Here is a 27,639-nt window from a genome sequence, read left to right on the forward strand (position 1 = left end):
CACAATTTTTCAAGCTGAAGTGATAGCAATAAAGAAAGCAGTGATGTATTTAATAGAAACTCTGAAAGATTGTTCTAACATGATAATTGGCCCTGATTCAGAGAGCTGTTACAGCTGTTACAGAGAATTACTCACAGTACCTGCAGGTCAGGAGCTTGTTTTACAGTGGGTTCCAGCTCACGTTGATATATTCGAAATGAACTAGCTGACCAAGCTGCAATAAATGGCACCACTATTAGTGGGCCTTTTATAAGATGTGAAACTACAACTCAGATTATGATGACTAAAAAGTTTATTAAAAAGCAGCAGGGATACTGTTTTGAGGAAAATTGTAACCTCTCTGGAAAATGGTTTGCAACACAAAAAATCAGAAGGAAGTCAGAAGTGAAACTATACAAGAAGCTAACAAAGAGAGTAAGAACCATAGCATCTAGGGTCCAGGCATGTAGATGCTTATTCATATCTTGCAAAATTCCGTGAAGAGAAAAGTACTTGTGATTATTATAACAATGAAGACAATGTGATTACTGATTGTGATCATTACATGCATCAGAGAGGACCCATAGAATCATTCTTCTTGGAACAAAAAGAAAATAGTTCCGAGAATCTACTTCAGGGTGGTTCCCCTAATGATGGACTAAATACCACAGTCATACGCTTAACATTTCCACAGACTGCAGCCTCGTTATCTACAAAAGACTTGGTTGAAAAAAAAACATATCGTAAAAAAGACATAATACTTGGTTGAATTCTGGTATTCAACTTCTTGATTAATTGTTTTAAAACAAATAAGGGAAAAAGTGCTACAATAAGTTACAGAAGTGGAGAATCTAAAAGCTTCCACGGCAGTTATTTTTCTTTCTTCCATTGAAATTATGTTGGGTGAATATAGAGTTGTTTGCAAAGGTGAAGAAGGGGGGGGGATCTTAAAACCTTCACTTCCAGATTTAAGGAACATACATATTTTCTAAAGTTAGTTTTTTGCTATTAAGCTGTGCTTTACAGGCTGCTTGCAATCACATATGTTATTACTAGGACCTTCTGAACATCTGTCACCAAAATTTTCCTGCTGAAAGCAATGTCTAGTATTGTCTTGTCTGTTAAAGGATTTGCTAAAATATGTCAAAATCATTAATATGCAAAAGAAGAAATGAAAAGTATATACAGGCTGCAAAAAACATTTGCTGTCAATGGAAAGTTGAATATCTATTTAGTATACATGCAATTTTTTTTCAGTCTAAAAGAGGGGAGGTGCCCATTTCCTTGCATATATACATGCTCGGATCTATATTATCATATTTTAATGACAAAATTAAAATAAACACCTGTAAATTTACGGAAATAGAGATCAGGACAAGACAAATAATAACTTGGTAATAAATGCATCTATCCAAATTTCCATATGGGGAATGTTATTTAAAGCTCTTTCAAATTAATTTAACCACTTTTTTTTACACAGGTTTATTATTAAAAAATAGGCTTATTTAAATAGAATACTAATAAAAAAAAGGTTTATTAACATAGATTTAAGAACAGGTCTCAAATTTGATGTTGAGAAAACAAGTTCCTTTGACTAGGAATAAATTACACTGAAGAGGTGATGTTAGGTCATGAGAAAATTGGATCAAGTGGATAAGTCAATTACCTGGTACAGAGGCACCAATGTAGGGGATACAGGGGGCTTGTAACTGATGGGAAATGCAGGGGGAAGCAGTAACAATGCAAAAAGTAGAACAGCCAAGGGTCTTTTTCACACCTGAAAAAAGTTGGGGGGAATAGGAAGATAAGTCTATGAACTAAGATTTAAATATTGGAAACCACAGTAATGAAGTTGTCAAGCCTTGCTTTCAAACATGGGTGCTTTGAAAGGCCAAGGAAGATTTATTGAGCATTTTCCAGAGGAAACACTAAAGGATAGTCTCATATGCTCACTTGGAGGATGATGCTCACTTGCACAAGGTGGAGGATGTGCAAGTGCAACTGCATTGGCTGCAAGCTAATTTATACTGAAGTAAGTTGTGAATAGTAACCTAGTAGCATTCATGAGAACTATGCACACATTATAATGCAAACACACAAAACCAATAAACTTTGGTAGTTTTTCATTTCTCATGAGCAGTTGGTTTATAATCCCAGGTTATGCCAATTTGAAATAAAGAGAGCAAAATCAGCAAACTTTTGTAAATACAGCCTGATTCTGAGATTAAATCACAGAAATAAGAAACAAGACACTAAAGTTATGATTTTTAGGACTAAATGTAAAAGCCTGGAATGGTAACAAAATGAGTTAAAACAAGTTCCCATGTCATAACTGTCCCACATCTACAATTTTTAGTCTTAAAACCATTTAATTTTTTTTATAAAGAATCATTTTTTTTTCTTTATCCAAGTTTTGCTGTTATAAACTCATCAATAGAACAATTAACATTCCAGTCTGATTAGGTATATTTAGGTATAAATAAATATCCAGCAACAGTGAGATGTAAAATGATAAACAATCTCTCTTTTAATAACTGAAGGTCAACAATGAAGGGTTGTTATTGTCTGAACAATAGTTTGTTCTATTGAACTATTGCCTTGTTCCTATGATTTGAACTTCATGCTTCTTGGGACTTGATACCTTGTATCACCCTTATAAGAGTTTTTAATGCAAAACTTCCAATTTTGGCCAGTAAAAAAAAAAAAAAAATCAATTAAGGTTTAGATATTGTGGTAGTAATTGCATAATAGAACATTGTAAATACTTTCAAGGCTGCTTTGATCATGCTCTATAAATATAATATTCTGTTTCAGCAACCGTGGGCAGAGACTATTCACCCCTTTTTCTTCTGACTCACTCTGTGAGTTGAAGTGAATTATGGCAAGTAGTTGCTCCTTATTTTTTTGAAAAAGGGTTTGAATCATGTATTGGCTTGAATCTGATTAGATACCGTGCAGTCAATCTTTTGATTCTAGGAGTTGAAATATCAGAGGATATACATTGAGTTCAGTGCTCTGTACAGGTATGGTCAGCTAGACTCTTAGCTGATGGTGAGACTTTGTGGTGTTTAAAGCACTTTAACAGTTTATAATACAGGTCAAGCTGTACAGACGTGAGCAAATTACATTGAAATAGACAATGGTCAATTGTCTCATTTTTTATATTGCAATGTCTGCGAGGGGATTGAGCCACTTTGAGGGAATTGAGCCACTTGAAATTGAAAACTGATAAAAAAAACACTTGGAAATTTAGCCCATTTGAGCCTGAATGAATTCTATTATATATTTTTCATAGGTGCTTGTTGGGGAAGGGAGATAGATTTGTTTTATTCTTATTTAACTGCACCTCTGATAAATTCCAGCAATATATGCCTCTAATGGGGATTAGTCTCTCACTTGGCTGGTATATAGTTAGGGAACTTTTTGCAATTTCTTCAGCCTGATGGTTACCTGTTATACCTGAGTGGCTAGGAACACAGTGAAGGTATGTTCTTATGCCTCTGGAAGTAAGAGTGTGAATAAAACTAAGACAGTAAAGTGGTCTATATCCATCTTTTATTGAGAAGCTCGTACAGTAACTCTAGGCTTGACCAAGAGTCAGAATATAGACTACTATAACATTTTGTAAATTAGTAATCAAAGGATGATTATTCATAACGTGCTCTAATGCCATGATTATGGCATTCAACTCTGCAAACATTACTGATACATAATCATACAGTATCTCACCCATAGCAATATTGAGGGATGGGAGAAAGGCTCCACATGCCACCTTCTCTTTCATTTGGACCCATCAACAAAAATTGGGAAATGGTCCTTATATGTAATAGTATTGAATTCAGCAAATTTTGTCTGGATGACAGCAGTGGGGGAAAGTTCTTTAGCCCACTTTGAGAAGTTAGTGTTTATTATGGGGATTGACCAACTCCATAGGGAGGGGGGAGTGAGTGCAATGGACTTGCTGGCACAGGAAGTTTCTTTTGGGTACTGGCAAACTCATTTGCAGTTCCTCTATACATGGATGGATTTCTTAACCAGTTATACAGGGTATGTGAGCTATAGGCTTCTATTTTTGACGGGTAATTTATTAGCAGAAATCTTTGTCTTTCACTTATAATTGATAATTCACTCTCAGTAAGCAGAAACTTAGTACTTGTTGGTTTCCTAAGACCAAATATGAGGAGGATTATAAAGGAAACATTAAACCAGGGAAGAGCAGCAATTTTTACAATTTTCCAGAATAATGTAATGGGAATAAAAATTTGTTATTACATAAAAGGGTCTTTTTATCGAGAAGAATGCCCATTCTACATTACAGAGCAGAGATTTGGGGACTTGAGAAAGCGGCACAGCAAGAGAGTATTCAATTAGGGTACTTTAAGAGATTGTTTGGGCTGCATAGAACAAATCATTCCTAGTTTTTAAATAGAGGTCTAGGTATATAGCCACTAAACAAATTACAGACTAGGTCTAGTCTCAATGATTAAATTTTGGTTGAGAGTCTTCCAGTTACTGAGTGACAGGTTGCTTAAGGCAGCTTATGAAGATTTACTCTTGCAGGGAAAAAAAGATCCTGATCACTAAAAATGAAAGACATTTTAGACAAAACAGGATTTTCTTTTGTTTAGAATGATGAAGGTAGAGGACGAACGGCTATAAATACAAATTGGGAGAATGAGATTAAGAAAATACTAGAGGATCAAATGATTCAAAAATGGAGTGAGGAGATTAAAAAAAAACAGAAACATTAAAGTCTTATAAAGATGTTAAGTTGGTTTGTGGGTAGGAGTTCTACCTTAAGCTGAATTTACCAGCTAGATATTTGACATTGTAGATGCAACTCAGGGCTAACTGCCTGCCAATTAAATCAAGATTTAAAAGATATTCTAAAGAAAAATGTCCCAATGAAGACATATATACTTGCCTGCTTTGCACAGTTAAAGAGGATTATTTAATGCATTGCTTGAGCTGGTGCCAGGGGCTCTCTATGATAAGGGAAGAAATATTTGGAAAAAAGTCAGTCAATACTTCCAGGTGTCTTAAATAGTACGTCGCCTCAGTTTATTTGTAGAATAGCAAGGTATCTGGAAATTTTGTTAAATAAAACAAGTAAAGCTTAACTTATTTTCAATTTATATCAGGTTTAGGGAAATAAAACGAAGAAATTTAAAATGAGGGGTCTAATTCCAAGTTAATTCATAAGTGGGAGGAAATACGAGCCGAGGTGACGTCACTTCAAATATAATTCTTATTTATTGTTCTTTTATAAACAAGTAGGCCTAGTAGTTAGTGATTAATATATATTCAAAGAGTATTGAATAAGGAATTGCATTGCATTTCTCTTTTGTTACTAAAGTATTGGAAATTTAAAAAATACTATTTTTTCAGCTGATAGTAAGAAAAAATTGGGGGGGGGGGGGCTGTCTTAAAGTTCTTGCTAAACATTTCTTATTAAAATTCAACGGCTCTTGAGTCTTTCTTAAAGAGTTATGACAAAAAGTCAAATTTTAGTGTAAAGAGGGCCAATGAAGGGGCAGCACCTCTCTCCCACATATATGGATTAATGTATGCTAGTTTTAAGTTTATTGTTTTTCCTTGATTTTAGTTGTAAAAAAAACTTGTTTTTAAGTGTATGTTTCATTTAAGTGGTTGTTGATGATGGCTGATACAAGTTCATTATATTTGTACTTTTTATGATGATTGCTGATGTAAGTTTATTATATTTGTGCTCTTTTTGTGTTCATTCTTCTCAACAAACCAAAGTAGTTCATTTTTAATCATTTTCTCCATTACTTTTCCCAGCACAGGAGTAATCACTATAGGCCTGTAAGACACAGGATCCTGTTTGGGTTTATTCTTCTTTATGATTGATAGGAGGGAGGAGCATTTTCAAACATTGGGAAAAGTCGATTTAGCCCATGTGAGATTATAATAATGTAGGAGTTCCTGTTTATAAGATGGGGTGAGATTTTTTATCCATGTAAAGTGTATCTTATTGTAGCTACTTGTAGCCTTGGCCTTAATGTGATGGAAAGCTTTATTCAGTTCATGAATTGTGAAAGGATGGGTTATGTACTGGCAGCACTAGAAACACATTTAGGAATTTTAAAGGCTCTATTGGATGAACAGACACAGTGGGCTTCCAAATTATTAATATTATAATACAAGGGCTATTCAGAAACTAGGGAACGTTTCCGTCTGACGCCACTAGACACGCGGCGATCACGTATGTTTTGGTATGCACGTGCTCATAGCTTTAGTCAGGATCCAGCCGTGAGAACGAGAACATCTCAGCACTGCCCGTTTTCCCAATATTCCAATTTAAAATGTGTGCTGCAATTGCAAATCCCGCCTTCTTCTTCTAATTCAGAGCATGCGGGCTATTCAGTTGGTACTATTTAGCCCTCTTCTTTTTGCTTCACTCTGTGGGCTACAGAGCTACTGTCTTGGTTGTCTCTTATTTATTAGATATTCTCAGATATCTTTCAGTAGATCTTTTGACTCGAGGAGTTCAAATATAAGATGATAGATATCGATTTCTGTGCTCTGTGTGCAGGAATAGTTGGCTAGGCTTTTGGCTGATAGTGAGATTTTGTGGTGTTTGAAGCATTTTAACAGTTTACAAAGCAAGGTATGTTGTGCAGACGTCAGCATATTACATTCAAATAGGCAATGGTCAATTGTTTCATTATTCATACTACAATGCCTGCAAAGAGGGGACAGGGGAATTGAACCACTTGAATTAGAAATCTTATATGAAAATGCAAGGAAATTTAGTCCATTTGTTCCAGAACGAATTCTATGATAAATTTTAGAAAGATACTTATTGGGAAAGGGGGAAAGGATAGGATTAATCTTATTAAAATTAATATCTGATAGCCTCCATCGGTAAATATCTCTAATGCGGATTGGTCTTCCACTTGGCTGGTCAATATTTATAGCATGTTTTGCTATTTCATCAACCTGATGATTACCACTTCTGCCAGAGTGGCTAGAAATGTACTGAAAATAACTTTTTATGCCACTTCAAGCAAGATTATAAATAATGCGAAGACCATGATAAGCGTCGATCTCAGAATTATACTAATTAACTTAGACCAATCACTCCTGGTTGAATAAACGTTTAGCAAAACTGATACTATTATTTTAATTTAAATTAAAAATTTGGTTTACCTTAATGTATTCTAACAACATGATTATGGCATTTAAATGAGCAGACATTATTGATAAATTATTATATAATCTCTTGCCCCATTGCAATTTTCAGGTGAGGAAGCAAACACCACTTGCAACCTTCTCATTCATTTTTGACCCATCAACAAATATTTGGAAGTGATTTTTATAGGTAATTGTATTAAGTTCTGCAATTTTTTTCTGGACAAAAGCAATGGGGGTTAAATCTTTATTCCACTTTGAGAATTCATTATTTATTGTGGGACCTGACCATTTCCATGGGGGGGATTGGGGGAAAGTGGCTGCAATAGACTTTGCTGGTATGGGGAACTTCTTCTGAATATTGGCATACTCATCTGCAATGCCTCTATACATGGCTGGATTTCTTAACCAATTATGTAATGTGTGTGAGTTATTTGATTCAATTTTTGTAAGATGTTTTGTCAAGAGAAACCTACGTCTCTCCCTTATTGTTGTTAATCCACTCTCCATAAGCAGAAACTTGGTGCTTGTGTTTCCTAAGACCAAATATGAGACGTATTATATCATTTTGTGTTGTTTCAATTTTTTGCATCTGGGTCTTAGCACATGCACCATAGACGATGAGCCCATAGTCAATATGGGGTCTTAGATGTGATTTGTAAAACTGAAGTAAGGTTTTCTTTTTACAGACCCATTGTCTAGAAAGAAGTCTTTTTAGTATAATTATTTTTTTATATCATTTTTTTTATTGTGTTTGAAATGGGAAGATGGAAAATAGATTTTTGGTGAAGTCCGAAGCTTGGATAATTGATATAACTATATTCTGGAATAGTTGTTTTATTTAGAGTTGGTTTTACATTAGATTGGTTTCACTTCCTGTAAAGTTAGATTATTTTTGGTTTATTGGATGCAATGGGTAAATCTGAATATTGAGAGAATTTTTCAAACTGGAAAAAGGACTTTTTCAGATTTGACTGTGCTATCTCAAAGGTGTTACCAGATGACCATAGCACCAGATCATCAGCACAATGTAGATTCGTGTGGGGTAGGTTCATGTCCCAGAGATGTAGGGCAAATAGGAGGCAACTGAGGACTGCTCCCTGAGGTGGGCCTTTGGTTATCGTCTTTTGGGGTGAAGAGGCTGAACCAACACAAACGATGAAACTTCGCAGTTCTATGAAGGAATTAATGAAAGATACTAGCTTAGAGGGTACTCCAAGGTTTGCAAGTTTGTTTAAAAGGATTTGGTGATTCACATTGTCATATGCCCCTTCAAAATCTATGAAAGTAGCAGCTAGGACACTATTTTTTGAGAGTGAGTTATTGATTTCATTAGTTAGCGAAATCAAAGAATCTTCTGGGGAGTGGTGTTCCCTGAAACCCGCTTGAGTATGTGGGACCATATTATTTTTTCCAACAAACCTGAGGAGTCTGTGAGAGATCATTTTCTACATTATTTTCCCCATAACAGGTGTAATCATTATGGGCCTATAAGACTCAGGGTTATCTTTTGGTTTATTGTTCTTTAGGATTGGTAGGAGGGACGAACATTTCCATATATTGGGGAACTTAGAAGATGCCCAAGCATGATTATAACAATTTAGCAGTTCTTGTTTGTCTGAAGGTGTGAGATTCTTTATCCATGTAGGGTGTATATTGTCATAGCTGCTGCTAGTTTCTGTCCTAATATGATGTATTGCATTATTAAGGTCCCGGATCGAAAATGGGTTAGGTACGTACTTGGTTCCTGGGCGTGGTTAGTAACTTGGGTTCATAGGAATTGGGGACAGTTTACTTTGATTATTTGATGGTACCTTATAAACAAAAAGAGTTGCCAAAAGGTTAGGTTTTTCATTGTCATAATAGGTATTATTATGTATAAGCTCATACAGGAGTGGGTTGGGGGAAGTCTTTTTACCACAGATGTGGCTTATGACTTATGTATAACTGGCTCATGTGTTTCTCTGGAGAGATTATTTGCAAATTATTCCAGTACTTATATTTAGCATCTATTATAGTCCTTTTTAGATTAGATTCTGCTTGTAATTTTTCTAAATATGTAGCAGGTGATGGTTTTTTTATGAATTCTGTCCTAGCTGCCTTTTTTATCCTCCATTTATTTAGTCATTCATATGTCCACCATGCTTTAGGAATTTGCTTAAGGAATGTTTTCTTAGGTGTTGTCTTGGGGATAGCATGATTAGCTGTATTTATTAGTAAAGATGTCAAGGCTTCAGCATGTGTGTCAACTGTTGTGTTAGAAATGCATAAACTTTGGGTGAAACTTGTAATTTCATCATTTAGCTTATTTTGGAACATAGACCAATTTGCTTTAGTGTTGATATATTTGGAGGTATGAGATAAAGTTTCAGCAGGTTCATTTAGGGAGCAAACTATAGCAAAGTGGTCAGTACATAGACTATCAATTTTATTTATGTAAATTTTGTTCGAAAAATTTAATGACAAATTTGTAGGTCAATTGTGGAGAATCTGCCACTTTTGGGGTTGAAATATGTATTCAGGTTTGGAGGGGTAGCAACAGCTAATTCATTATTATTTGAAGTCATATGCTCAATGAATTTACCAGCTTTATCTGCTGGTTTATTCCCCCACAAAAGGCTGTGGGCATTGAAATCTCCACAAATAATGATATTTTTTAACATATTAGAATTATTTATATAATTGAAGAAATCCTTGGCATCTGTTGTTTGGTCATTAGGGTTATAAAAGCTTATTATATAGGTTCTTATATTATTCAGCCAAACATTGATACCAATTTCATCAACATCATTTACAAAATCTGTAAAATTGATGACACCAAATTTTATATTATTTTTAACTAATAAAGCTACCCTACCTCCTTTTCTCTCTGAAGATCTATTCTTTCTGAGGATAGTATATCCCAGAGACTTAATTTGTTGATTTTGGGTTAAATGAGTTTCCTGGAGGCAAGCAATATTAATTGTTCATAAAAGATATTAGTTCATTTAGCTTAGTTTCTGTGAGTGATCTTACATTCCATTGGAGTATTGATATATGTTATGTTGTTGATTTATTCTTCATATGACTGTGTATCAATGTTCAGCTTTGTTAAAAGTAAAGCAAGATCTTTTTTTGCTTGAATGAGCATATCATCAGGGATGTAGATTTTTGCCAATTCTGCAATGATTTTTGTTTTCTGTGGTTGATGTATGTTCATGGCCTGAACTGCATTACAGTTTAGAATGAATAAGCATATATTTGGGGATTGCATTTTTGGTTGTGCATCCGGTTTGTTGGTTAGGGGATTAATTCCTGGTAGTGTTTCTTCTTGGGAGGGGGGCCAGGCTGACCTCATCTCACCTGACAAGGAGGCTTGTTGACTTGGTGATTCCTTCTGATAGAGATTTGAGCTAGGGGGGTAAGGTAAAGAAGATGGTGTTTTATATGGGGTGCTTGATGAATTGGGGGAGTTTGACATTGGGGGTTTTGGTTGGTTTCATTACAGGCTTTATTTGGTATTGATGGGCAGCATTTGCTTCCATTGCTGCAAAGGGGTATGGGATGGCCTTCTCTGTTAATATTTGGAGTGTTAGAGCTCTTTTCTTGTATGCAGGGCATAATGATTTATTTGTAGATTCATGTGGGCCTTTGCAATTGCTGCATGTAGGCTGAGTGTTGTTGCAAGTTGTCAGCTCTTTAGGATGGAAAGTTTTACAATTACTACACTCTCGGAGAATTTCATTGCATTTGTTTGTTGTGTGTCCCAGTTTGTGACACTTCTGACACTGGATAGGCATAGGTTTGTATTCCTTGTGTGGTTTGATTTGCCCAAATAGGAATAATTTTTCTGGGATATTAATTTTTTCTTTCAATAAGAAGGATATACTAGTTTTTAGGCCATTAGAGTTAGGTTTGCCAAGTTGGGTAACATCCTCAACTGGGATTGTGTTTCCAGCCCTATCTGAGAGGCCTTCTTTTAACTCCTGAGTGGATATCTCTGGGGGACCATTATAAACCACTGTTTTTGTTGGTCATTTTTTTGGGTTCCAATTAGATGCAATAATTGGGGTATTCAGAAGAAATTTTAGCTTAATTATTATATATGTCGATTTCTGATCTTCTACAGCGATTACCCGAGATCCAGCACTGTTAACATTAAAAGAGATCACTGATTTTAGCAATTTAAAAATTGCAACTCTTACTGCAGTGATCATTTTTATTTCAAAGGGGGTAGTAGGAGTAATTTTAAGGTAAATTCCTAAGTTTTTGGAGGGAGGATCTCGGGCAGGGAGAGGGAAATGCTTTTGATTGGGGAGATTTTTTTCCTTTTTTTAGAGCTTCTAGAGAGGACCTCTTGAAACCCATTATCATCATTTATGGTTACATTAGCCCCTACACTTATCATTGTCCTATTCTTCTAATTAGAGCTATCATTTGAACTTTGAGAAAGTGTGCTTGACCAGCCAAGATGGGTATCTTTCACTGTGGCACTTTCACTGGAATTTTATTTGGGATCTGGTGGGACTTTTTTTTTTGGAGGACTTCTAAACATTGCCTATTTGAAAAAGCTTTAAAAAAAAAAAAAAAAAAAAACAAAAAAAAGAAGGGAAAATAGAATGAAATCAAACCGTCTGCACTATACGATGGGGAGGAGAAACACCACAGTATAGCCCTGAGGATGAGTTGAGCAGGATTGGTTTGGTACAACTGCTGATTAGAAGCAATAATAATTCACAAGAAAATATATTTTAATTTTCTTATAAGGTTGCTGTTGTTGTTGACTAGTTGTTCTATGACTAGTCAAAAATTGCAATCGATTATCAATTCTTTTTCTCAGTCTTGCTCAAAAGTTCGAGTTGTGAAGTGCAGTCTGTAATACTGTTTTTGTTAGCAAAAAACCAATAGAAATTCATCAGCAACTGTGCAAAATGTATGGCAACGAAGTAATGAATAAAAGTTCAATGCAAAAATGGTGTATCCGGTTTAAAAATGGCCAAACCAACGTGCATGATAAAGAGAGGAGTGGATGCCCGAGCATTGTGAAAGACAATCTTCTTGCCAAAGTTGATGAGAGGATTCGTGGGACTCATTCAAATGGGAGATTTTCCCACATCCACCCTACAGTCCCGACCTAGCACCAAATGATTTTCACTTTTTCCCAAAGATGAAGAACTGGCTAATGACACAGCGTTTTATGACAACGACGAGCTCCGAGCGTGCGTCACTGAGTGGCTGAGATAGCAGGCGGCGGATTTCTATGATGAAAAAATTTCGAAGCCTGTCCACCACTATGTTAAGTGCCTTACCATAATTTGTTTGGTGAGTATGTAGAAAACTAGCATTTTAGTCACTCATTCAGATGTATATAATAAAATATTTTTCCTGTACCTATTTTTTGTTTTATAACAAAACGTTCCCTACTTTCTGAATAGCCCTCGTAGGTTAGTAGTTGAGGTGGAAGATTATTGTGGAAAGCAGAGTAAGCAAGCGATAAGTTTAGTTTTTGTATGATTTGATCAAGTGGAGCTATGCCAAAATCTGAATACAAATCATGGGTTGGATATAGACGGGGAAGCTAAAAAACTGCTTTAATGGAATGGTTTTGGGCAAATTTGAGTTTTTTAGTGAAGGATTGTTTTGTATTTCCCCAAACTGATCCGCAATAAGAAAGGTAAGGAAAAATAAAGGAATAATAGAGGGTAACTAGGATGTCAGGAGGAAGAAAATAATTCACACGGTTAACCATAGCTACTTGTCTCAAAATTATTGCTGTGATGTAAGAAATATGATTAGAGAATGATAAGCATGAGTCAATAAATACACCAAGAAACTTGGCAACCTCCACTTGTGGGAGGATGTTGGAGGAGTACTTGAGACCAAGAGCAGGTTGAATTTCGTCTTGGTTGTAGGGGGTTCTGAATAATACTATTTGACTTTTTTTGCTATTAATGGTCATGTTATTTGTAAGGCACCATGCCTGGACTCTGATCAGAAGGACTTGGGCAGAGGTTATTGCTAATGGTAAATTGGAGCCAGTGATGAAGAAGTTGCTGTCATCAGCAAATAATACAGGATACACTGAAGGGCCCAGGTCCATAACAAGATCATTGATATATAGGAGAAATAAAATAGGGCCAAGAACGGAGCCTTGCAGGACACCCCTCCAAACAGGTAAAGGCTGAGAGGATACTCCACCTAAGCTCACACTCTGTACCCTTCCAGATAGATAAGAATCAAACCAAGAGAGGGGAACAGCACTAATACCGTAACTATTTAATTTACTCATTAAAATACTATGATTGACCATGTCAAAGGCCTTAGAAAAATCCAAAAATAAGCCCAATACAGTTTTTTTAAGGCCAAGTTGTGAGCGTATGAACTGTGTGGTGTCAATTAGAGCATGAGAAGTTGAAAATTTCGGCCTAAAGTCATATTGGTGAGGAGAAGTCAAAGAAACAGAATGCTGACTGTCAAACAGAAAGGGAGACAGAGGTCTGAAGATGATTCTCTCAAGCACTTTGGATATAACAGGAAGAATTGAGATTGGACAATAATTACCTATCTCAGTTGGATTGTCCTTTTTAAGAACTGAAATAACAATGGCTGACTTTAGTAAATCAGGAAAAACTCTGTGGGTTAAAGATAGGTTGGCAATATGCTTGATGGGCTCGTAAACAAAAGGAGATATGGTCTTCAGGAGCTTATTACTTAATCCAAGACAGTCAGGAGTAAAACTATTAGGGAGAGAACCAATGATTTGGTTCATTCATTTACACATTAAAAAAAGTTGAAGAGAAACAAAGAAATAAAGCAAAAAAAATAGGCAAATTGAATGCACCAGGATCCACCCACAAGTATTCCCCAAGTATTTCAACACGTGTTGAATTGGGTTCCAACTTACATTGAAAACAGGGCCTGCAGCTTCTTGGTATGTCCTCTTGTGGTAGTTGAGAAGGATGGGGAAAAGACATGACTTAATAGGTCATTTTCTAGCAACTTATAAGTTGCTATTATGTCTCCTCTTTTCCTACAGTATACTAAGGTTGGGAGTTTGAGTAAGGTGAGATGTTCCTTGTATGATTTGTCTTGGAATGCAGAGATAAGCTTAGCTGCTCTTATTAGGACACTCCCAAGTACTTTCACATCCATCTTATAGTACAGAGAGGCTAGGGTCATGCCAAATTCCAGGTGAGGATGGACCATGGCTTTGTACAGTTTTGTAATCACTCCCAACTTCCTGGTGGTAAATGTTTCCTTTATGAGGCCAAGGGCTTGGTTTGCTTTTGCAACTTGAGCTCGTGTGTGGCAGTGAAACTTCAGCTCATTGTCAACAATAACCCCCAGGTCCTTCTCCTCACTGACTGCCTCAAGCTGGGTGTCTCTTATGTGATATGCAAGTTTTGGATTATTGCATCCAAGATGTAGAACTTTACAATTTAAGGCACTGAACTGTAGACACCAATCCGATGACCATCTAGATAGTCTGTCCAGATCTTCTTGCATAGTTGATTGATTTAGGTTGTTCTGGGCCAGTCCTAGGAGCTTGCAGTCATCAGCATATAGCATCAAAGGATTCTTCAGGTTTGTTGTACAGTTATTGATATACATGCTGACAAGCCTAATTAGTTCTAGTTAGTTCTTGTAGTCAGATACTAATATGAAACTGGGCTTTACTTGAAGAGCAGTTTCTTGGGTTTTCAGAAATCTCACCAGCTCTGCAGTAGCAAAACAAATCACCGGCCAATGCATTGCATTCAGCTTAAAAAATGGAGAAATTTGTGGGGGTTGGTTTTGATGGGGCCAGCAACATGTCAGGCTGCTATTCTGGTGCACAGGCAGAAATTAGGAAAAAATATCGACATGTGATCTACACCCATTGTGCATTGCACAGCTTAAATTTGGCTTTATATAAAACTAGTAGGGTAGGACTTGTTAGGTCAACCTTTGCTACTATACAGCAGATTATATCATTTTTTATCATCCTCACCAAAAAGAACAAATATGTTTGTAGAAGCAGTCACTGTCATTTGTCCCAAGTCCTGTGAGGAAGCTTGTGAAGTTGTGCAAAACAAGATGGGTGGAGTGTCACAATTGCATTTTAGTTTTTATGTCTTTGTATTGTGCAATTATTTCCGTACTTGAGTAAATATTTACCAAATCATATTATTGAGTTATGACTAAAGTGTATATACCACTCAATGCCTTTTTTTATGCTCTTTACAAATATAATAATCATTTTTATTGGAATGAATTTTAATATATGGTAGAACTTTACCACTTTTTATGCTGATTACAAATATAATAATCATTTCTATTGGAAATGAATTTTAGCCCCCACCCCTATATATCCCAATGAAGGGTATATATTTGCACATTAGGGGGGGTGGGGGTAATTTTATTTAGGATGTAAATGAGAGGTAAGTTTAAACTCCCCCCCCCCTAATGTGCAAATATATACCCTGAATTGATATACAGGGGTGGGGGCTAAAACTGGTAAAATTCTACTTTAGCTAATTTTGGTTATATTGGAATCCCAATTTATAAGGTTTTAAAGATATGCAAATACATTTCCTAAGTTTTGAAAAAAACATTGATATGGCTTAAAATTCTACTCAAATAAGAGGAATTGCATTTTCAGAACTAAAGTCAGAGAAAATGACACTGATAACTGAAAATTAAGGTAAAATGTTGTTTTGTCAAAATTTCAATAGGTATAGACCTATCATGTAAGCAAATTTCAGGACCCTCTAGAGGGAGGAGCGGAGGTAGGTATTTCCAAATACTTTCCCATGACACACTTTAGCCTGCAGACCCATCCCTGAAAGTTTCACTTTCCTAACCTAACCCCTTTCCAAGATAACCAAAATTAGCTAAAGTAGAATTTTACCAGTTTTAGCCCCCATCCATGTATATATAACGTCATTTTTTATTTGTTTAAAGTAGGGGGGGGGGAGTTAAAACGTACATCTAAGTGAACTCCGATCTCAAATGACACACACCCCCCTACGGGGCCCCGATCTACCCTGCATTGGGATATATAGGGGTGGGGGCTAAAATTCATTTCTGATAGAAATGATTATTATATTTGTAAAGAGCATAAAAAAGGCATTGAGTGGTATATTCACTTTAGTCATAACTCAATAATATGATTTGGTAAATATTTACCTTTTTTATGCTCTTTCCAAATATAATAATCATTTCTTGTTGGAAATGAATCTTATTGTTGGAAGTTTCATTTTCCTAACCTAACCCCTTTACAAGATAGCCAAAAGTAGATAAAGTAGAATTTTACCCATGGGAAAAATCCTAGAAGAAGTGCTTTTTGCTATCTTGGATAGTGCCTTGGTTAGAAAATGAAACTTTCAGTAAGATACCTGGTAGTTGGCTAGCTAATCCACTCTTTAAAAGCTTAATCATTTCAATTTCTCTATCATACTACTTAGAAAGTAGATTGTTTCATGATTGGATATGTCAAAATCTTCTTAATAAGTATGCAATTAGCTTGAATATTTTAAACATATACAACACTCAGAATTCCAAATATATTGATAGACAATAGATAAGCCTAATCTTGGCTATACATTTTAAGCTTGAACCTAATCTTAGAGATTAGGGTGTAGTGATAATGATATAATCCTAGGAGACCAGCAGTACATAAGGAAGCATGTTAAGAAAACAATTCTTACTTCATAATAAGCTATACAAAATAATCCTAGTTAATAAATTTTGCAAGGGGAGAAACTTTATCTTCACTTATTTCACTGTTTATCAATTTTTTTTTAACAAAATCCTGAAAAATAAACATGGATTTGACTGTATTTTTCTGTGTTCAAATAATCTATGCATTTAGTTAATGCCATTAGTGCCATCTAGTAATAAATCACAAAAAAATAAATAGGCAAATAGTGATCAATTAGGTTAGGTTTGTTAGATGGCAGTTAGGTGTTTGTTGGTAAATGATTTTCAAGACTTAGAGAATAGACACCAATATTAAAAAATTTGATAGAAAAATGGAAATACAAGGAAAGAAGTGAGAATAAAGATTCCCCCCTGCAAAATATGTAAACTGGCTTATTCTGCATATTATAAAGTAAGAATTATTTTTTTTAACATGTTTCCTTATGTAGCCTCCTGCTGGTCTCTTAGGCTTACACTGGGATAACTTTAGTCTAAATTCAATGTTTAAGGACCAGATTTTTTCAAAGATAGTGGTCAGCCAATCCAAATTTCAATAAGTATAGACCTGTCATGTAGGCAAATTTAAGGACCCTCTAGAGGGAGAAGGAGTGGGGGTAGGTATTTCAAAATACCTTCCCAGGACATAATTTAGCCTGTAGACCAATCCCTGAAAGTTTTCCTAACCTAACCTCTTTCTAAGATAGCCAAAAGTAGCTAAAGTAGAATTTTACCCTAAATAAATTTCTGACAAAAATGATTATTATATTTGTAAAGAGCACAAAAAAGCATCAAGTGGAATATTCACTTTAGTTGTTACTCAATAATATGATTTGGTAAATATTTACCGAAAAAAAAGGCATTGAGTGGTATGTTTACTTTATTTGTAAGTCAATAATACAAACAACAAAAACTTTACCTGATGACCTTTAACAATCTATGTCTTATAAAAGCCAAACCTTGCAAAATAGATCTTTTGTTTAAATGTAGCATAACAAAATTGTTTTCAGCCTCACAACTTTGCTCAATCCCAATTTATAAAGTTTTAAAGATATGCAAATGCATATCCTAAATTTTGAAAAAAAAACAAACATTGATATGGCTTAAAATTCTACTCAAATAACAGAAACTGCAGGTATAGAGACCTGTCATATAAGCAAATTTCAGGACCCTCTAGAGGGAGGAGTGGAGGTAGGTATTTCAAAATACCTTCCCAGGACATACTTTAGGCTGTAGATCCATCCCTGAAAGTTTCATTTTCTTAGACAGAGCTTAGGTTAGGAAAATCAAACTTTCAGGGATGGGTTAACAGGCTAAAGTATGTCCTGGGAAGGTATTTTGAAATACCTACCTCCACTCCTTCTCCCTCTAGAGGGCCTTGAACTTTGATGACCTTTAACAGTCTGTGTGTTATAAAAGCAAAACCTTGCAAAATAGATCTTTTGTTTAAATGTAGTAAAACAAGATTGTTTTCAGCTTCACAAATTTGCTTAATCCCAATTTATAAGGTTTTAAAGATACGCAAATATGTTTCCTAAATTTTGAAAAAAATATAGATTTGGCTTCAAATTTTACTCAAATAAGAGAAATTGCATTTTCAGAACTAAAGCCAGAGAAAAAGAAACTGATAACTGAAAATTAAGGTAAAATGTTGTTTTGTCAAAATTTCAATAGGTATAGACCTATCATGTAAGCAATTTCCAGGACCCTCTAGAGGGAGAAGGAGTGGAGGTATGTATTTCAAAATACTTTCCCATGACACACTTTAGCCTGCAGACCCATCCCTGAAAGTTTCACTTTCTTAACCTAACCCCTTTCCAAGATAACCAAAATTGGCTAAAGTAGAATTTTACCAATTTTCGCCCCCACCCCTATATATACCAGTAAATTTTTACCAAACCATATCATTGATTTAGGAATAAAGTGAATACACCATTTGATGCCTTTTTGGTAAAGTTCTACCAAATCATATTATTGAATTAGGAATAAAGTGAATACACCATTCAATGCCTTTTTAATGCTGATTACAATTATAATAATCATTTCTAGAAAAAATTAATTTTAGCCCCCCCCCCCTTATATATAACTAACCCAACCTAACCAAAGCCTTAATTGGCATATATAGGGGGGAGGGGCTGAAATTCATTTCCGTTACAAATGGTTATTATATTCATAATCAGCACAAAAAAAGGCATCGAATGGTGTATTCACTTTAATCCCAACTCAATGACATGATTTGGTAGAACTTTACCACTTTTTATGCTGATTACAAATATAATAATCATTTCTATTGGAAATGAACTTCAGCCCCCCCCCCCTATATATGCCAATTCAGGGTATATATTTCAACATTAGGCGGGGGGGGGGGTAAAGTTTAAACTTACCACCCATTTACATCAGAAACAAAATTTGCCCCCCCCCCTAATGTAGAAATATATACCCTGAATTGGCATATATAGGGGGGCTGAAATTCATTTCCAATAGATATGATTCGGAAGGTGCCCAATGGATATTCTTTAAAAAATTACATTCTATAGAATGTAAAAATAATATCCAACTACACTTAGTATCAAGATAAAATATCATGCTAGACAGATAATAACATTTTTAAGACTCTTACATCTTTACCTACCTAGCTGAATATTTGACTGTCTATGCAATATACAGAATATCTACCTAGTTGGATAATAACATAGCTTAGTGTTTTGGATATAGGCTATATCCAAATAGGCAGATAAGAAGATTCTCTAAGCAGTTTTGGGTTAATATCCAACTAGCCAGATAAATTGTTTCTCTTAGGCAAAGCAAGAATATCCACCTAGTTGGATAGTAATGTAACTTAGTGTTTCTGATATATATATATCCAACTAGGCAGATAAGAAGATTCTCTAAGCAGTTTAGGGTTAATATCCAACTAGCCAGATAAATCATTTCTCTTAGGCACAGCATGAACATTTAACTAGGTGGATAATAGCAAGTCTTAACGCTTCTGATATAGCCTATATCCAACTGGGAGGATAAGTAAATTCCATTACACAGTTTTCAGATAATATCCAACTAGCCAGATAAATTGTTTCTCTTAGGCACAGCAAGAATATCTAACTAGGTGGATAACAATGTAGCTTAGTGTTTCTGATATATATCCAACTAGGCAGATAAGAAGATTCTCTAAGCAGTTTGGGGTTAATATCCAACTAGCCAGATAAATTGTTTCTCTTAGGCAGAGAGAATATCTATCTAGTTCAATAATAATGTTGCTTAGTGTTTCTGATATATATCCAACTGGGCAGATAAGAAGATTCTCTAAGCAGTTTGGGGTTAATATCCAAATAGCCAAATAATACATTTCTCTTAGTCATAGCATGAACATCTAACTAGGTGGATAGTACCAAGTCTTAATACTCCTAATATATCCAACTAGGAGGATAAGTAAATTTCATTATACAGTTTTGGGATAATATCGAACTAGCCAGATAAATTGTTTCTCTTAGGCACAGCAAGAATCTAACTAGGTGGATAATAATGTGGCTTAGTGTTTCTGATATATATCCAACTAGGCAGATAAGAAGATTCTCTAAGCTGTTTGGGGTTAATATCCAACTAGCCAGATAAATTGTTTCTCTTGGGCTGAGAGACCTAGTTGGATAATAATGTTGCATAGAGTTTCTGATATATATCCAACTAGGCAGATAAGAAGATTCTCTAAGCAGTTTGGGGTTAATATCCAACTAGCCAGATAATTTATTTCTCTTAGGCACAGCATGAACATCTAACTAGCTGGATAATACCAAGTCTTAACACTTGCTGATATATATCCAACTAGGAGGATCAATAAATTCCATTAGGCTATGCAGTTTTGGGATAATATCCAACTAGCCAGATAAATTGTTTCTTTTAGGCACAGCAAGAATATCTTACTAAGTGGATAATGCTGAATCTTAGATCTTCTGATATATATTTAACTAGGCAGGAAGTTACTTAACTAGCCTACCTAGTTTGATTAATATCAGAAGGGCTAGGATAAAGTATTATCCACCAAGTTAGATGTTCATGCTATGTCTAAGAGAAAAAATTGTCTGACTAGTTGGATATTATCACTAATTTGCATGAAGAATTAACTTATCTGTCTAGTTAGATATATATTACAAACATTAAGTTAAAGCATTATCCACCTAGTTAGAGATACTAAGTTGGCTCTTATGCTTTATTGTATTTGGCTAGCAAGATAAAACTATTTTTCTTTTAAATTTTAATTATTTTCCTAGTTGGGTAATTTCTTATTTGCTTAAAAGGATTTTTCAGATAGCTAACTAGTTGGATAATTTTGGCAATAACTAAGTATGGTTGGATATTATTTTTACATTCTATAGAATAGAAATTTTTAGGTAATATCCATTGGGTATACTCCCGATATGATTAGGCTATTATATTTGTAATCAGCATAAAAAAGGCATTGAGCAGTATATTCACTTTTTGCATAAGTCAATAATATGATTTGGTAGAAATTTACCTATATACCAATTCAGGGTATATATTTGCACATTAGGGGGGTGGGGGGAAAGTTTAAACTTACCTCTCATTTACATCAGAAATAAAATTTAATGAAAAATATTCTTAGCTGCAAAACATTATTACCCAGTAGAAACACTAAGGATGTAATGTTATGAATTCACAAACCTGAAGAGTTAATAATGCCACCTTATTAATTAGACTAGCCTGCTATTTTAAAGTAGAAAATTTGGCCCGGCTTTCTTCCTTTTTTCTATGAATTTTGAATACTTGGCTGCCGAACTTTTGAGGACCAAAGTGTCAAAATTAGCAAAAAGGCGAAACTTTTAGTGTCCCTAGTAAAAAATTTTGCCGCTAACGCCACAATCAGATGTTTACCACATGGTATGACTACAGTATAATTCTACTACTACTAACAGCAATCTACTGTAGCCCCAAGCCACCTGTTGCCAACACAGCTACACATACTTATCCTACGTCCCAGTGTATTGAAAGCCTCCCTCTTTATACCCTCCCAGGAAGTTCCCATATCCCTTAAATCTTTCCTTACGAAATCCTCCAACCCCATTCGGGGACGACCTACTTTTTATTTCACCCTTGACGGTTGGCTGACAAAACCAGTCTTTGTCAACATGCCATCCCTCATTTGCAGAGCGTGCTTTAGCCATGTTTACGCTTTCCTAATTATAGGCTTAGAAGATGGGATTGAACCACATTTTTCGTGTAGTTTAATGTTTGAGATGCGGTCAAACAGTCAGGGACCCAAAACAATCCGTGGGCAAATTCTCTAAAAACCTCTGAAAAATCCTTCTACATTTTTCGGAGCGTTCATGCTACAGAATTGTACTAAACCCTTTTTATCACTGCAGTTTTAAATTTTCTGATTCCGGTCCACAGACTTATCTTCCTATTTTTCCAAACTTTTTTCAACTGTGAAAAACAACATTGGGTTTGGCTATTCCACTATTAACTTTTTTCTGCACCCACTGTCTTTATTAATAATCAATTTAAAAAACTTTTTCCACAAAATAAGTTTTTCAAAGAAAAGTATAGAACACTATCAAACAAAAATGAGCAAAAATAAAATAAAATAATCTACCAAGCGTGAAACTACCACAGATCAGTATCGATAAATAGATGAAACCCAAAACGAACAGAAGTTACAATAAATAACCGAGTCAAACTCAAAACGAACAGAAATTAACATAAGTTGGGCTCAAAACCCCAATGCCTTCCTATAGCCAAAACATAATTTGTACTTAACTGAAAAACATTTAATTTCTTTTACTTTTATAACTTTAATATATCAAATAATATTAACATTTTGATTACTAAATATCAGTATATGTATTATAAACTGACAATGCATATTCATTTGTATTTTTTTAAAGTAAAGTGCAAATTATGTTCTGGCCTTGGGAAGGCATAGTGGGTTTGAGCCCAAATTATGTTTATTTCTGCTAGTTTGGAGTTTGACTCGGTTATTTATTGTAATTTCTGTTCGTTTATGGTTTCATTTATTTATCGATGCTGATTTGTGGTAGTTTCACTCTTGGTAGATTATTTGATTTTATTTTTGCTCATTTTTTTGTTTAATGGAGTTCTTTACTTTTCTTTGAAAAACATATTTTGCAGAAAAAGTTTTTTTTAATTAATTTCTGTTCTTTTTATATTGGCATAGTCTTTTCAAGTAAATAGAAAATAATACATTAAATCTTTTCGTTTTTTTAAGACTTTATAGTTTGACCTGCTATTTGTATGCTGGAGACAAATATCCAGCAATTTTTGACAACATACACCCTTTTAAAAATCTGGACACAAATAGTACTGTTTAATTTAGTTTTATACCTCGTCTAGTTGACCTGAAATGGAAAACTTGATACCATTCGCAAAAAATCTGTTTACTTTCTTTGATAGCTTGGATACATTTACGCTATTTTAATTTGGTTAAATTTTAAGAGCAGATGTAGCCCCGAAAGTTTGAACATAATACCCTCAGTCGTTCTTGGGATACTGCTGAGATGCCTTTTTGGGAATTAGCATTAACACAGTGCATTTTGATTTAATCTTAAGGCAAAATTTAGTTTTCAAACATAATGAGCAAATGGGAGGGTGGGCATGAGAGGGGGATTAGTTGCCCTCCAATCACTTTCGACTATTGAAAATGGTATCAGCCCATTCTATTTTCAATCGAATAAGCCGTTTTCGAAGTTCGTACGACAACTCCTTCGATACGAAGTGCCCTGGTCAAAACAACAACAACAACAAAAATAATACATTATACCCACATTGATCTTTACTATAAAAATGTCAAGCCTTCCAATCCGTTTTGACTATTAAAAAGGGCACTAGGCCTTTCGATTTCCAGTCGAATGAGCCCTTTTTGAGTATCTACGACAACGATTTCTATAGACAACTTATATGCCCAAGGACATAAATTACAACCCTTACCCTAAGGGATGTTAGGGTGTTTGTCATTGTCTAAGACCTAATTTTCAGAACTTTCAACTATCTTAAACAAAATGGGTATCTCAAAATTTTTATTGAATATGTTTAGGGAAATGGTAGGCATGAGAGGGGCGTTATTCGCTCTCCAATCATATTAAACTATTATAAAAGGCACTAGCTCTTTCAATTTCCAATAAAATAAACCCTTTGGAAGTTTCTGCGACAACGTTTTCAATAAAAACCTTATATGCTCCAAGGGTATAACTTACAAGCCTTGCCCTGAGGGCTGGGGGGGTGTCATCCTCAAAGACCTAATTTCCAGAACTTTCTACTACGTTGAACCAAATGGCTATCTGAAAATTTTGCTTGGATGTGTTTGAAAGAATGGAAGGCGTAAGAGGGGGGTTAGTTACCCTCCAATCACTTTCAACTATTAAAAAAGGCACTAGCCCTCTGAATTTCCAATTGAATGAGCCCCTTTTGAAGTTTTTACGACAACTCTAATTATAAAAACCTTAGGCTATATGCCCGCAGGGCATAACTTACCACCTTTGCCTTGGGGGCTCTGGGGAGTTAGTCATCCTTAAATACATAATTTCCAGAACTTTCAACTACGTTGAACAAAATAGCTTTCTCTAAACTTGGATTGAATGTTTTTGGGGAAATGATGGGCGTGAGAGGGGGGATAATTACTCTCCACTCACTTTCGACTATTAAAAAGGGCAATTTCAATTTTGAATCAAATGAGCCCTTTTTGATATTTCTACAACAAATTTGATTGGATGTGTCTGGGAAAATGCTGGGCGTGAGAGGGGGGTGAGTTGCCCTTCAATTACTTTCGACTATTAAAAGGGGCACTAACCCTTTCAATTTCCAATTCAATGAGCCCTTTTTAAAGTTTCCACAACATCTCTTTCTATAAAAAACCTTATATGCCCCCAGGGCATAACTTACAACCCTTGCCCTGAGGGCTGTGGGGAGGGGAGGGGTTGTCATCCTTAAAGACCTAATTTCCAAAACTTTCAACTACGTTGAACAAAATGACTATCTAAAAAATTTTATTATATGCGTTTGGGGAAAAGGTGGGCGTCAGAGGGGGGTTAGTTTCCCTCAAATCACTTTCGACTATTAAAAAGGGTACTAGACCTTTGAATTTCCAATCGAGTGAGCCCATTTCAAGTTTCTACGACAAAGATTTCAATAAAAACCTCATATACCCCTAGGGCATAACTTATAACCCTTGCGCTGAAGACTTTGAGGGGAGTGTCCTGCTCAAAGGTATATTTGCATAGGACAAAGTCGGCACTACTATGCAGTTGTTGGTAGAATCGCTGTCTTTGTGCAGCATTTTGATTTGGGGAATAATAGAAGCAGCAAAACACAATCAAATTAAAGGGGCGTGGTAAAACTTTGGGTCTTACACTTACCCAAATGATTTCATCGTAAACTGAAAGGTTGGGAGTATGAATTAATTTAGGAAAGAGATAATTATTTACAAATAATAGTATTCCACCTCCCTTTTTATCTAGGGGGTGATCATGGGGACGAAGTTTTATGAATTGGGAGTAGTTATTAATTTTTAATAAATCAGGGTTCTGTGCCTGGACCTCAGTTCCGGCAATTACATCAATTTTGTGTACTTGACAGAGGGCCTCTAGCTCGATCACTTTGTCGAAATTCAGGCTTTCGGCGTTCGTAACAAGCAACTTTGGGAAAGTAAAACGGTTACTAAAGAAGGCAATTTTTTGTTTGTTAATTGTGGGAGGCAGTGGGGGGTAGGAGGAACGTTGATCTGGGAGAGGAGAGGCAGCTTTTTCGGGATGAAGGCTAGGATTCGTTTGAGAAGCAAGATTAAAAGGCGGGGCTGGACCGGGCTTGAGAGAAAAGGAGGACAGCGGACAAATTATGGAGATATTATTAAATAGGGATTTGGGGGGACATAATTTAGAACTAAAACACTGGTTTACACTAGAGTCACGTAATTCGATGCTTCCATAACCCGAATGGATGGAAGTAGGGTCTTCTTTGTGGGGATAGAATACGGTGGGGGTCTTAAATTCCTCGGAATGACCTGGTGGTGGTGCTTCAGTGGACACTGGTGTGTTACATGACAGGCTCGGTGACTCTAGTTTTTTGACAGAGTTTTCTTGGCACTGTTGGAGGGGGGAGAATTTGTTTTCGTTGAGCTGAACTGCTTGCAGTATCTCACTGACCTTTGATGTAACCGTGGGAAGGTTTAATGTAAATCGTTTTTTGACAGGTCCAAACTGGTGAGAGAAGGAATTGAAAGGGGTGCTGACTCTGGGTCCAAATTTTTTTCGGCACTATTTAAGAGCTATTCAAAGTATTTTTATCTATATTTCAAGTGGATTTGACTGCATTCGCCGAAGCAAAGCCCACTTCTAAAGCTGTCACAAACCCTGAAATGCAAGAGTTTGCACCCAGGGACACTACATTCATTCTTCAAATAATAATTCTTGCACAAGTGAAGGTATTTACACGACTCTTCCTTCTTGCAAATCCCTTTCCAGGCATATTTGTATATACTTTTATTAGCATTAACTAGTTTCCTGGATAGTTCATCTCTAGTATTGAACTCACACCTCGTTTTACATGCATAGTTAAGGTCAATTTTAGAATGAACTTGACCTTGAACACTTGTGCCTGAGAGGTGATTAAAACCAAGACAGTTTAATCCTTTAAACACACAAACTTGTCTTTTTATCTTAGTTGAACCGCAAATCACTGGATTCGTATCTATAATTTTGTCGTGGACCTTGTCTTCTGTTAAATTTTGATTTTTGATGATGTTATCAGGAGCTACATTAGCATCAATAAGTCTTATTTTAATATTGGTTTTAACAGAAATTGGGGATTTCTCCTTTTCCTGGATTGGAAAAGACAGGGGTTACCAAATCTAACACTTTATGAATTGGTTCGGGTGGACAAATCTATAATAACATTTTCAAGTTCACTCATCAATGATAATAACCGCTGCATTGGAGGGAAGAGGTTCCTTGTTTTAGGTGCAGTAGGGACGTTGTTTAACAAGTTGACTGGCAGGAAGCACAGGTCTTGAATACTGTAGCTTGGTCAGGGGTTTGGCAACTGAAATCAGTTGTTTTTTAAACGAAATTGGTTTGGCAGGACATATCGGACGTGGTTGAGGGGGGACTGTCCTGGGGCATGAAACTGGTTTGGCAAGAAATTGATTTGAAAGACGAAAAGGGTGAAGACCACACTTCCTTCAAAATGTTGACTAGGTCACTTCCCCATGGGTGACGTGGAGGTGTCATAAGGGTAGATGGGGTCTGCGTGGAACAACGCAGAGTCATCAAAGGGTACTACCTTGTCATTAGTATCTTCTTTTGTAGTACAATCTAGGCAAAGCCAATGTTTTGACCACTTAGAACGTTCTATACCGGAGCAATGTTCATGGAAGTAAAACTCACAGCTACTGCACTGAATAGAGTTAATAGTAACTCTTAAATTGTATTTCTGGCATACTCTCCTTGTCATTTTTTAAACCGGAATGGGTTTTGATATATTATGAAATATTATCGCTGATTAAAGATAAGTTAGCTAAGGTCACTGAATTAATTCATGTTCAAAGCTCTTAATTAATTCTGTCCAAAGTGAGTGAATCCAAAATAGTATTTCCACTCTGAAGACTAAATGAAGACTGATTTTTGCGGCAATTCCTTATTGCGTCAACCGCAAAGTTGGAGCTTTTCCTTCTCGTGTGGTTTAGTATTTCGATTTTCCTGATCAGAAATCAAGCAGGGCTTGCACTATCCCCGAATTTTCGGGTATTCCCCCGCAAATCTATGCATCACTCCGAAAAAAATTTGGTGCCGAGAATCCCTGAAAATCACGCAGTCACGGTGCCAC

At 35.7% G+C, this 27,639-nt stretch overlaps 1 protein-coding gene across 4 annotated transcripts in view; it reads right to left on the reverse strand.

Moving 5' to 3' along the window:
• The window catches only part of LOC148946907 (glomulin-like), a 122,639-nt gene that overhangs the window by 80,220 nt on the left and 14,780 nt on the right, over positions 1-27,639 (reverse strand). Inside the window, exon 1 of one of the 4 annotated variants that reach the window (XM_089096727.1) lies at positions 21,469-21,545. The exons of 1 other annotated variant lie outside the window; for it this stretch is intronic. The gene's annotated coding sequence lies outside the window, so the exon portion shown is untranslated. Of the gene's footprint in view, positions 1-1,645; positions 1,666-21,468; positions 21,546-27,639 lie in introns of those variants that run through there. 2 more of the 4 variants (XM_089096729.1, XM_089096732.1) reach the window with 2 other exon arrangements.

The sequence above is a fragment of the Artemia sp. Qi Xiang Cuo genome, chromosome 11 (assembly GCF_049724085.1).
Source record: "Artemia sp. Qi Xiang Cuo chromosome 11, ASM4972408v1, whole genome shotgun sequence".
NCBI lineage: Eukaryota > Metazoa > Arthropoda > Branchiopoda > Anostraca > Artemiidae > Artemia > Artemia sp. Qi Xiang Cuo.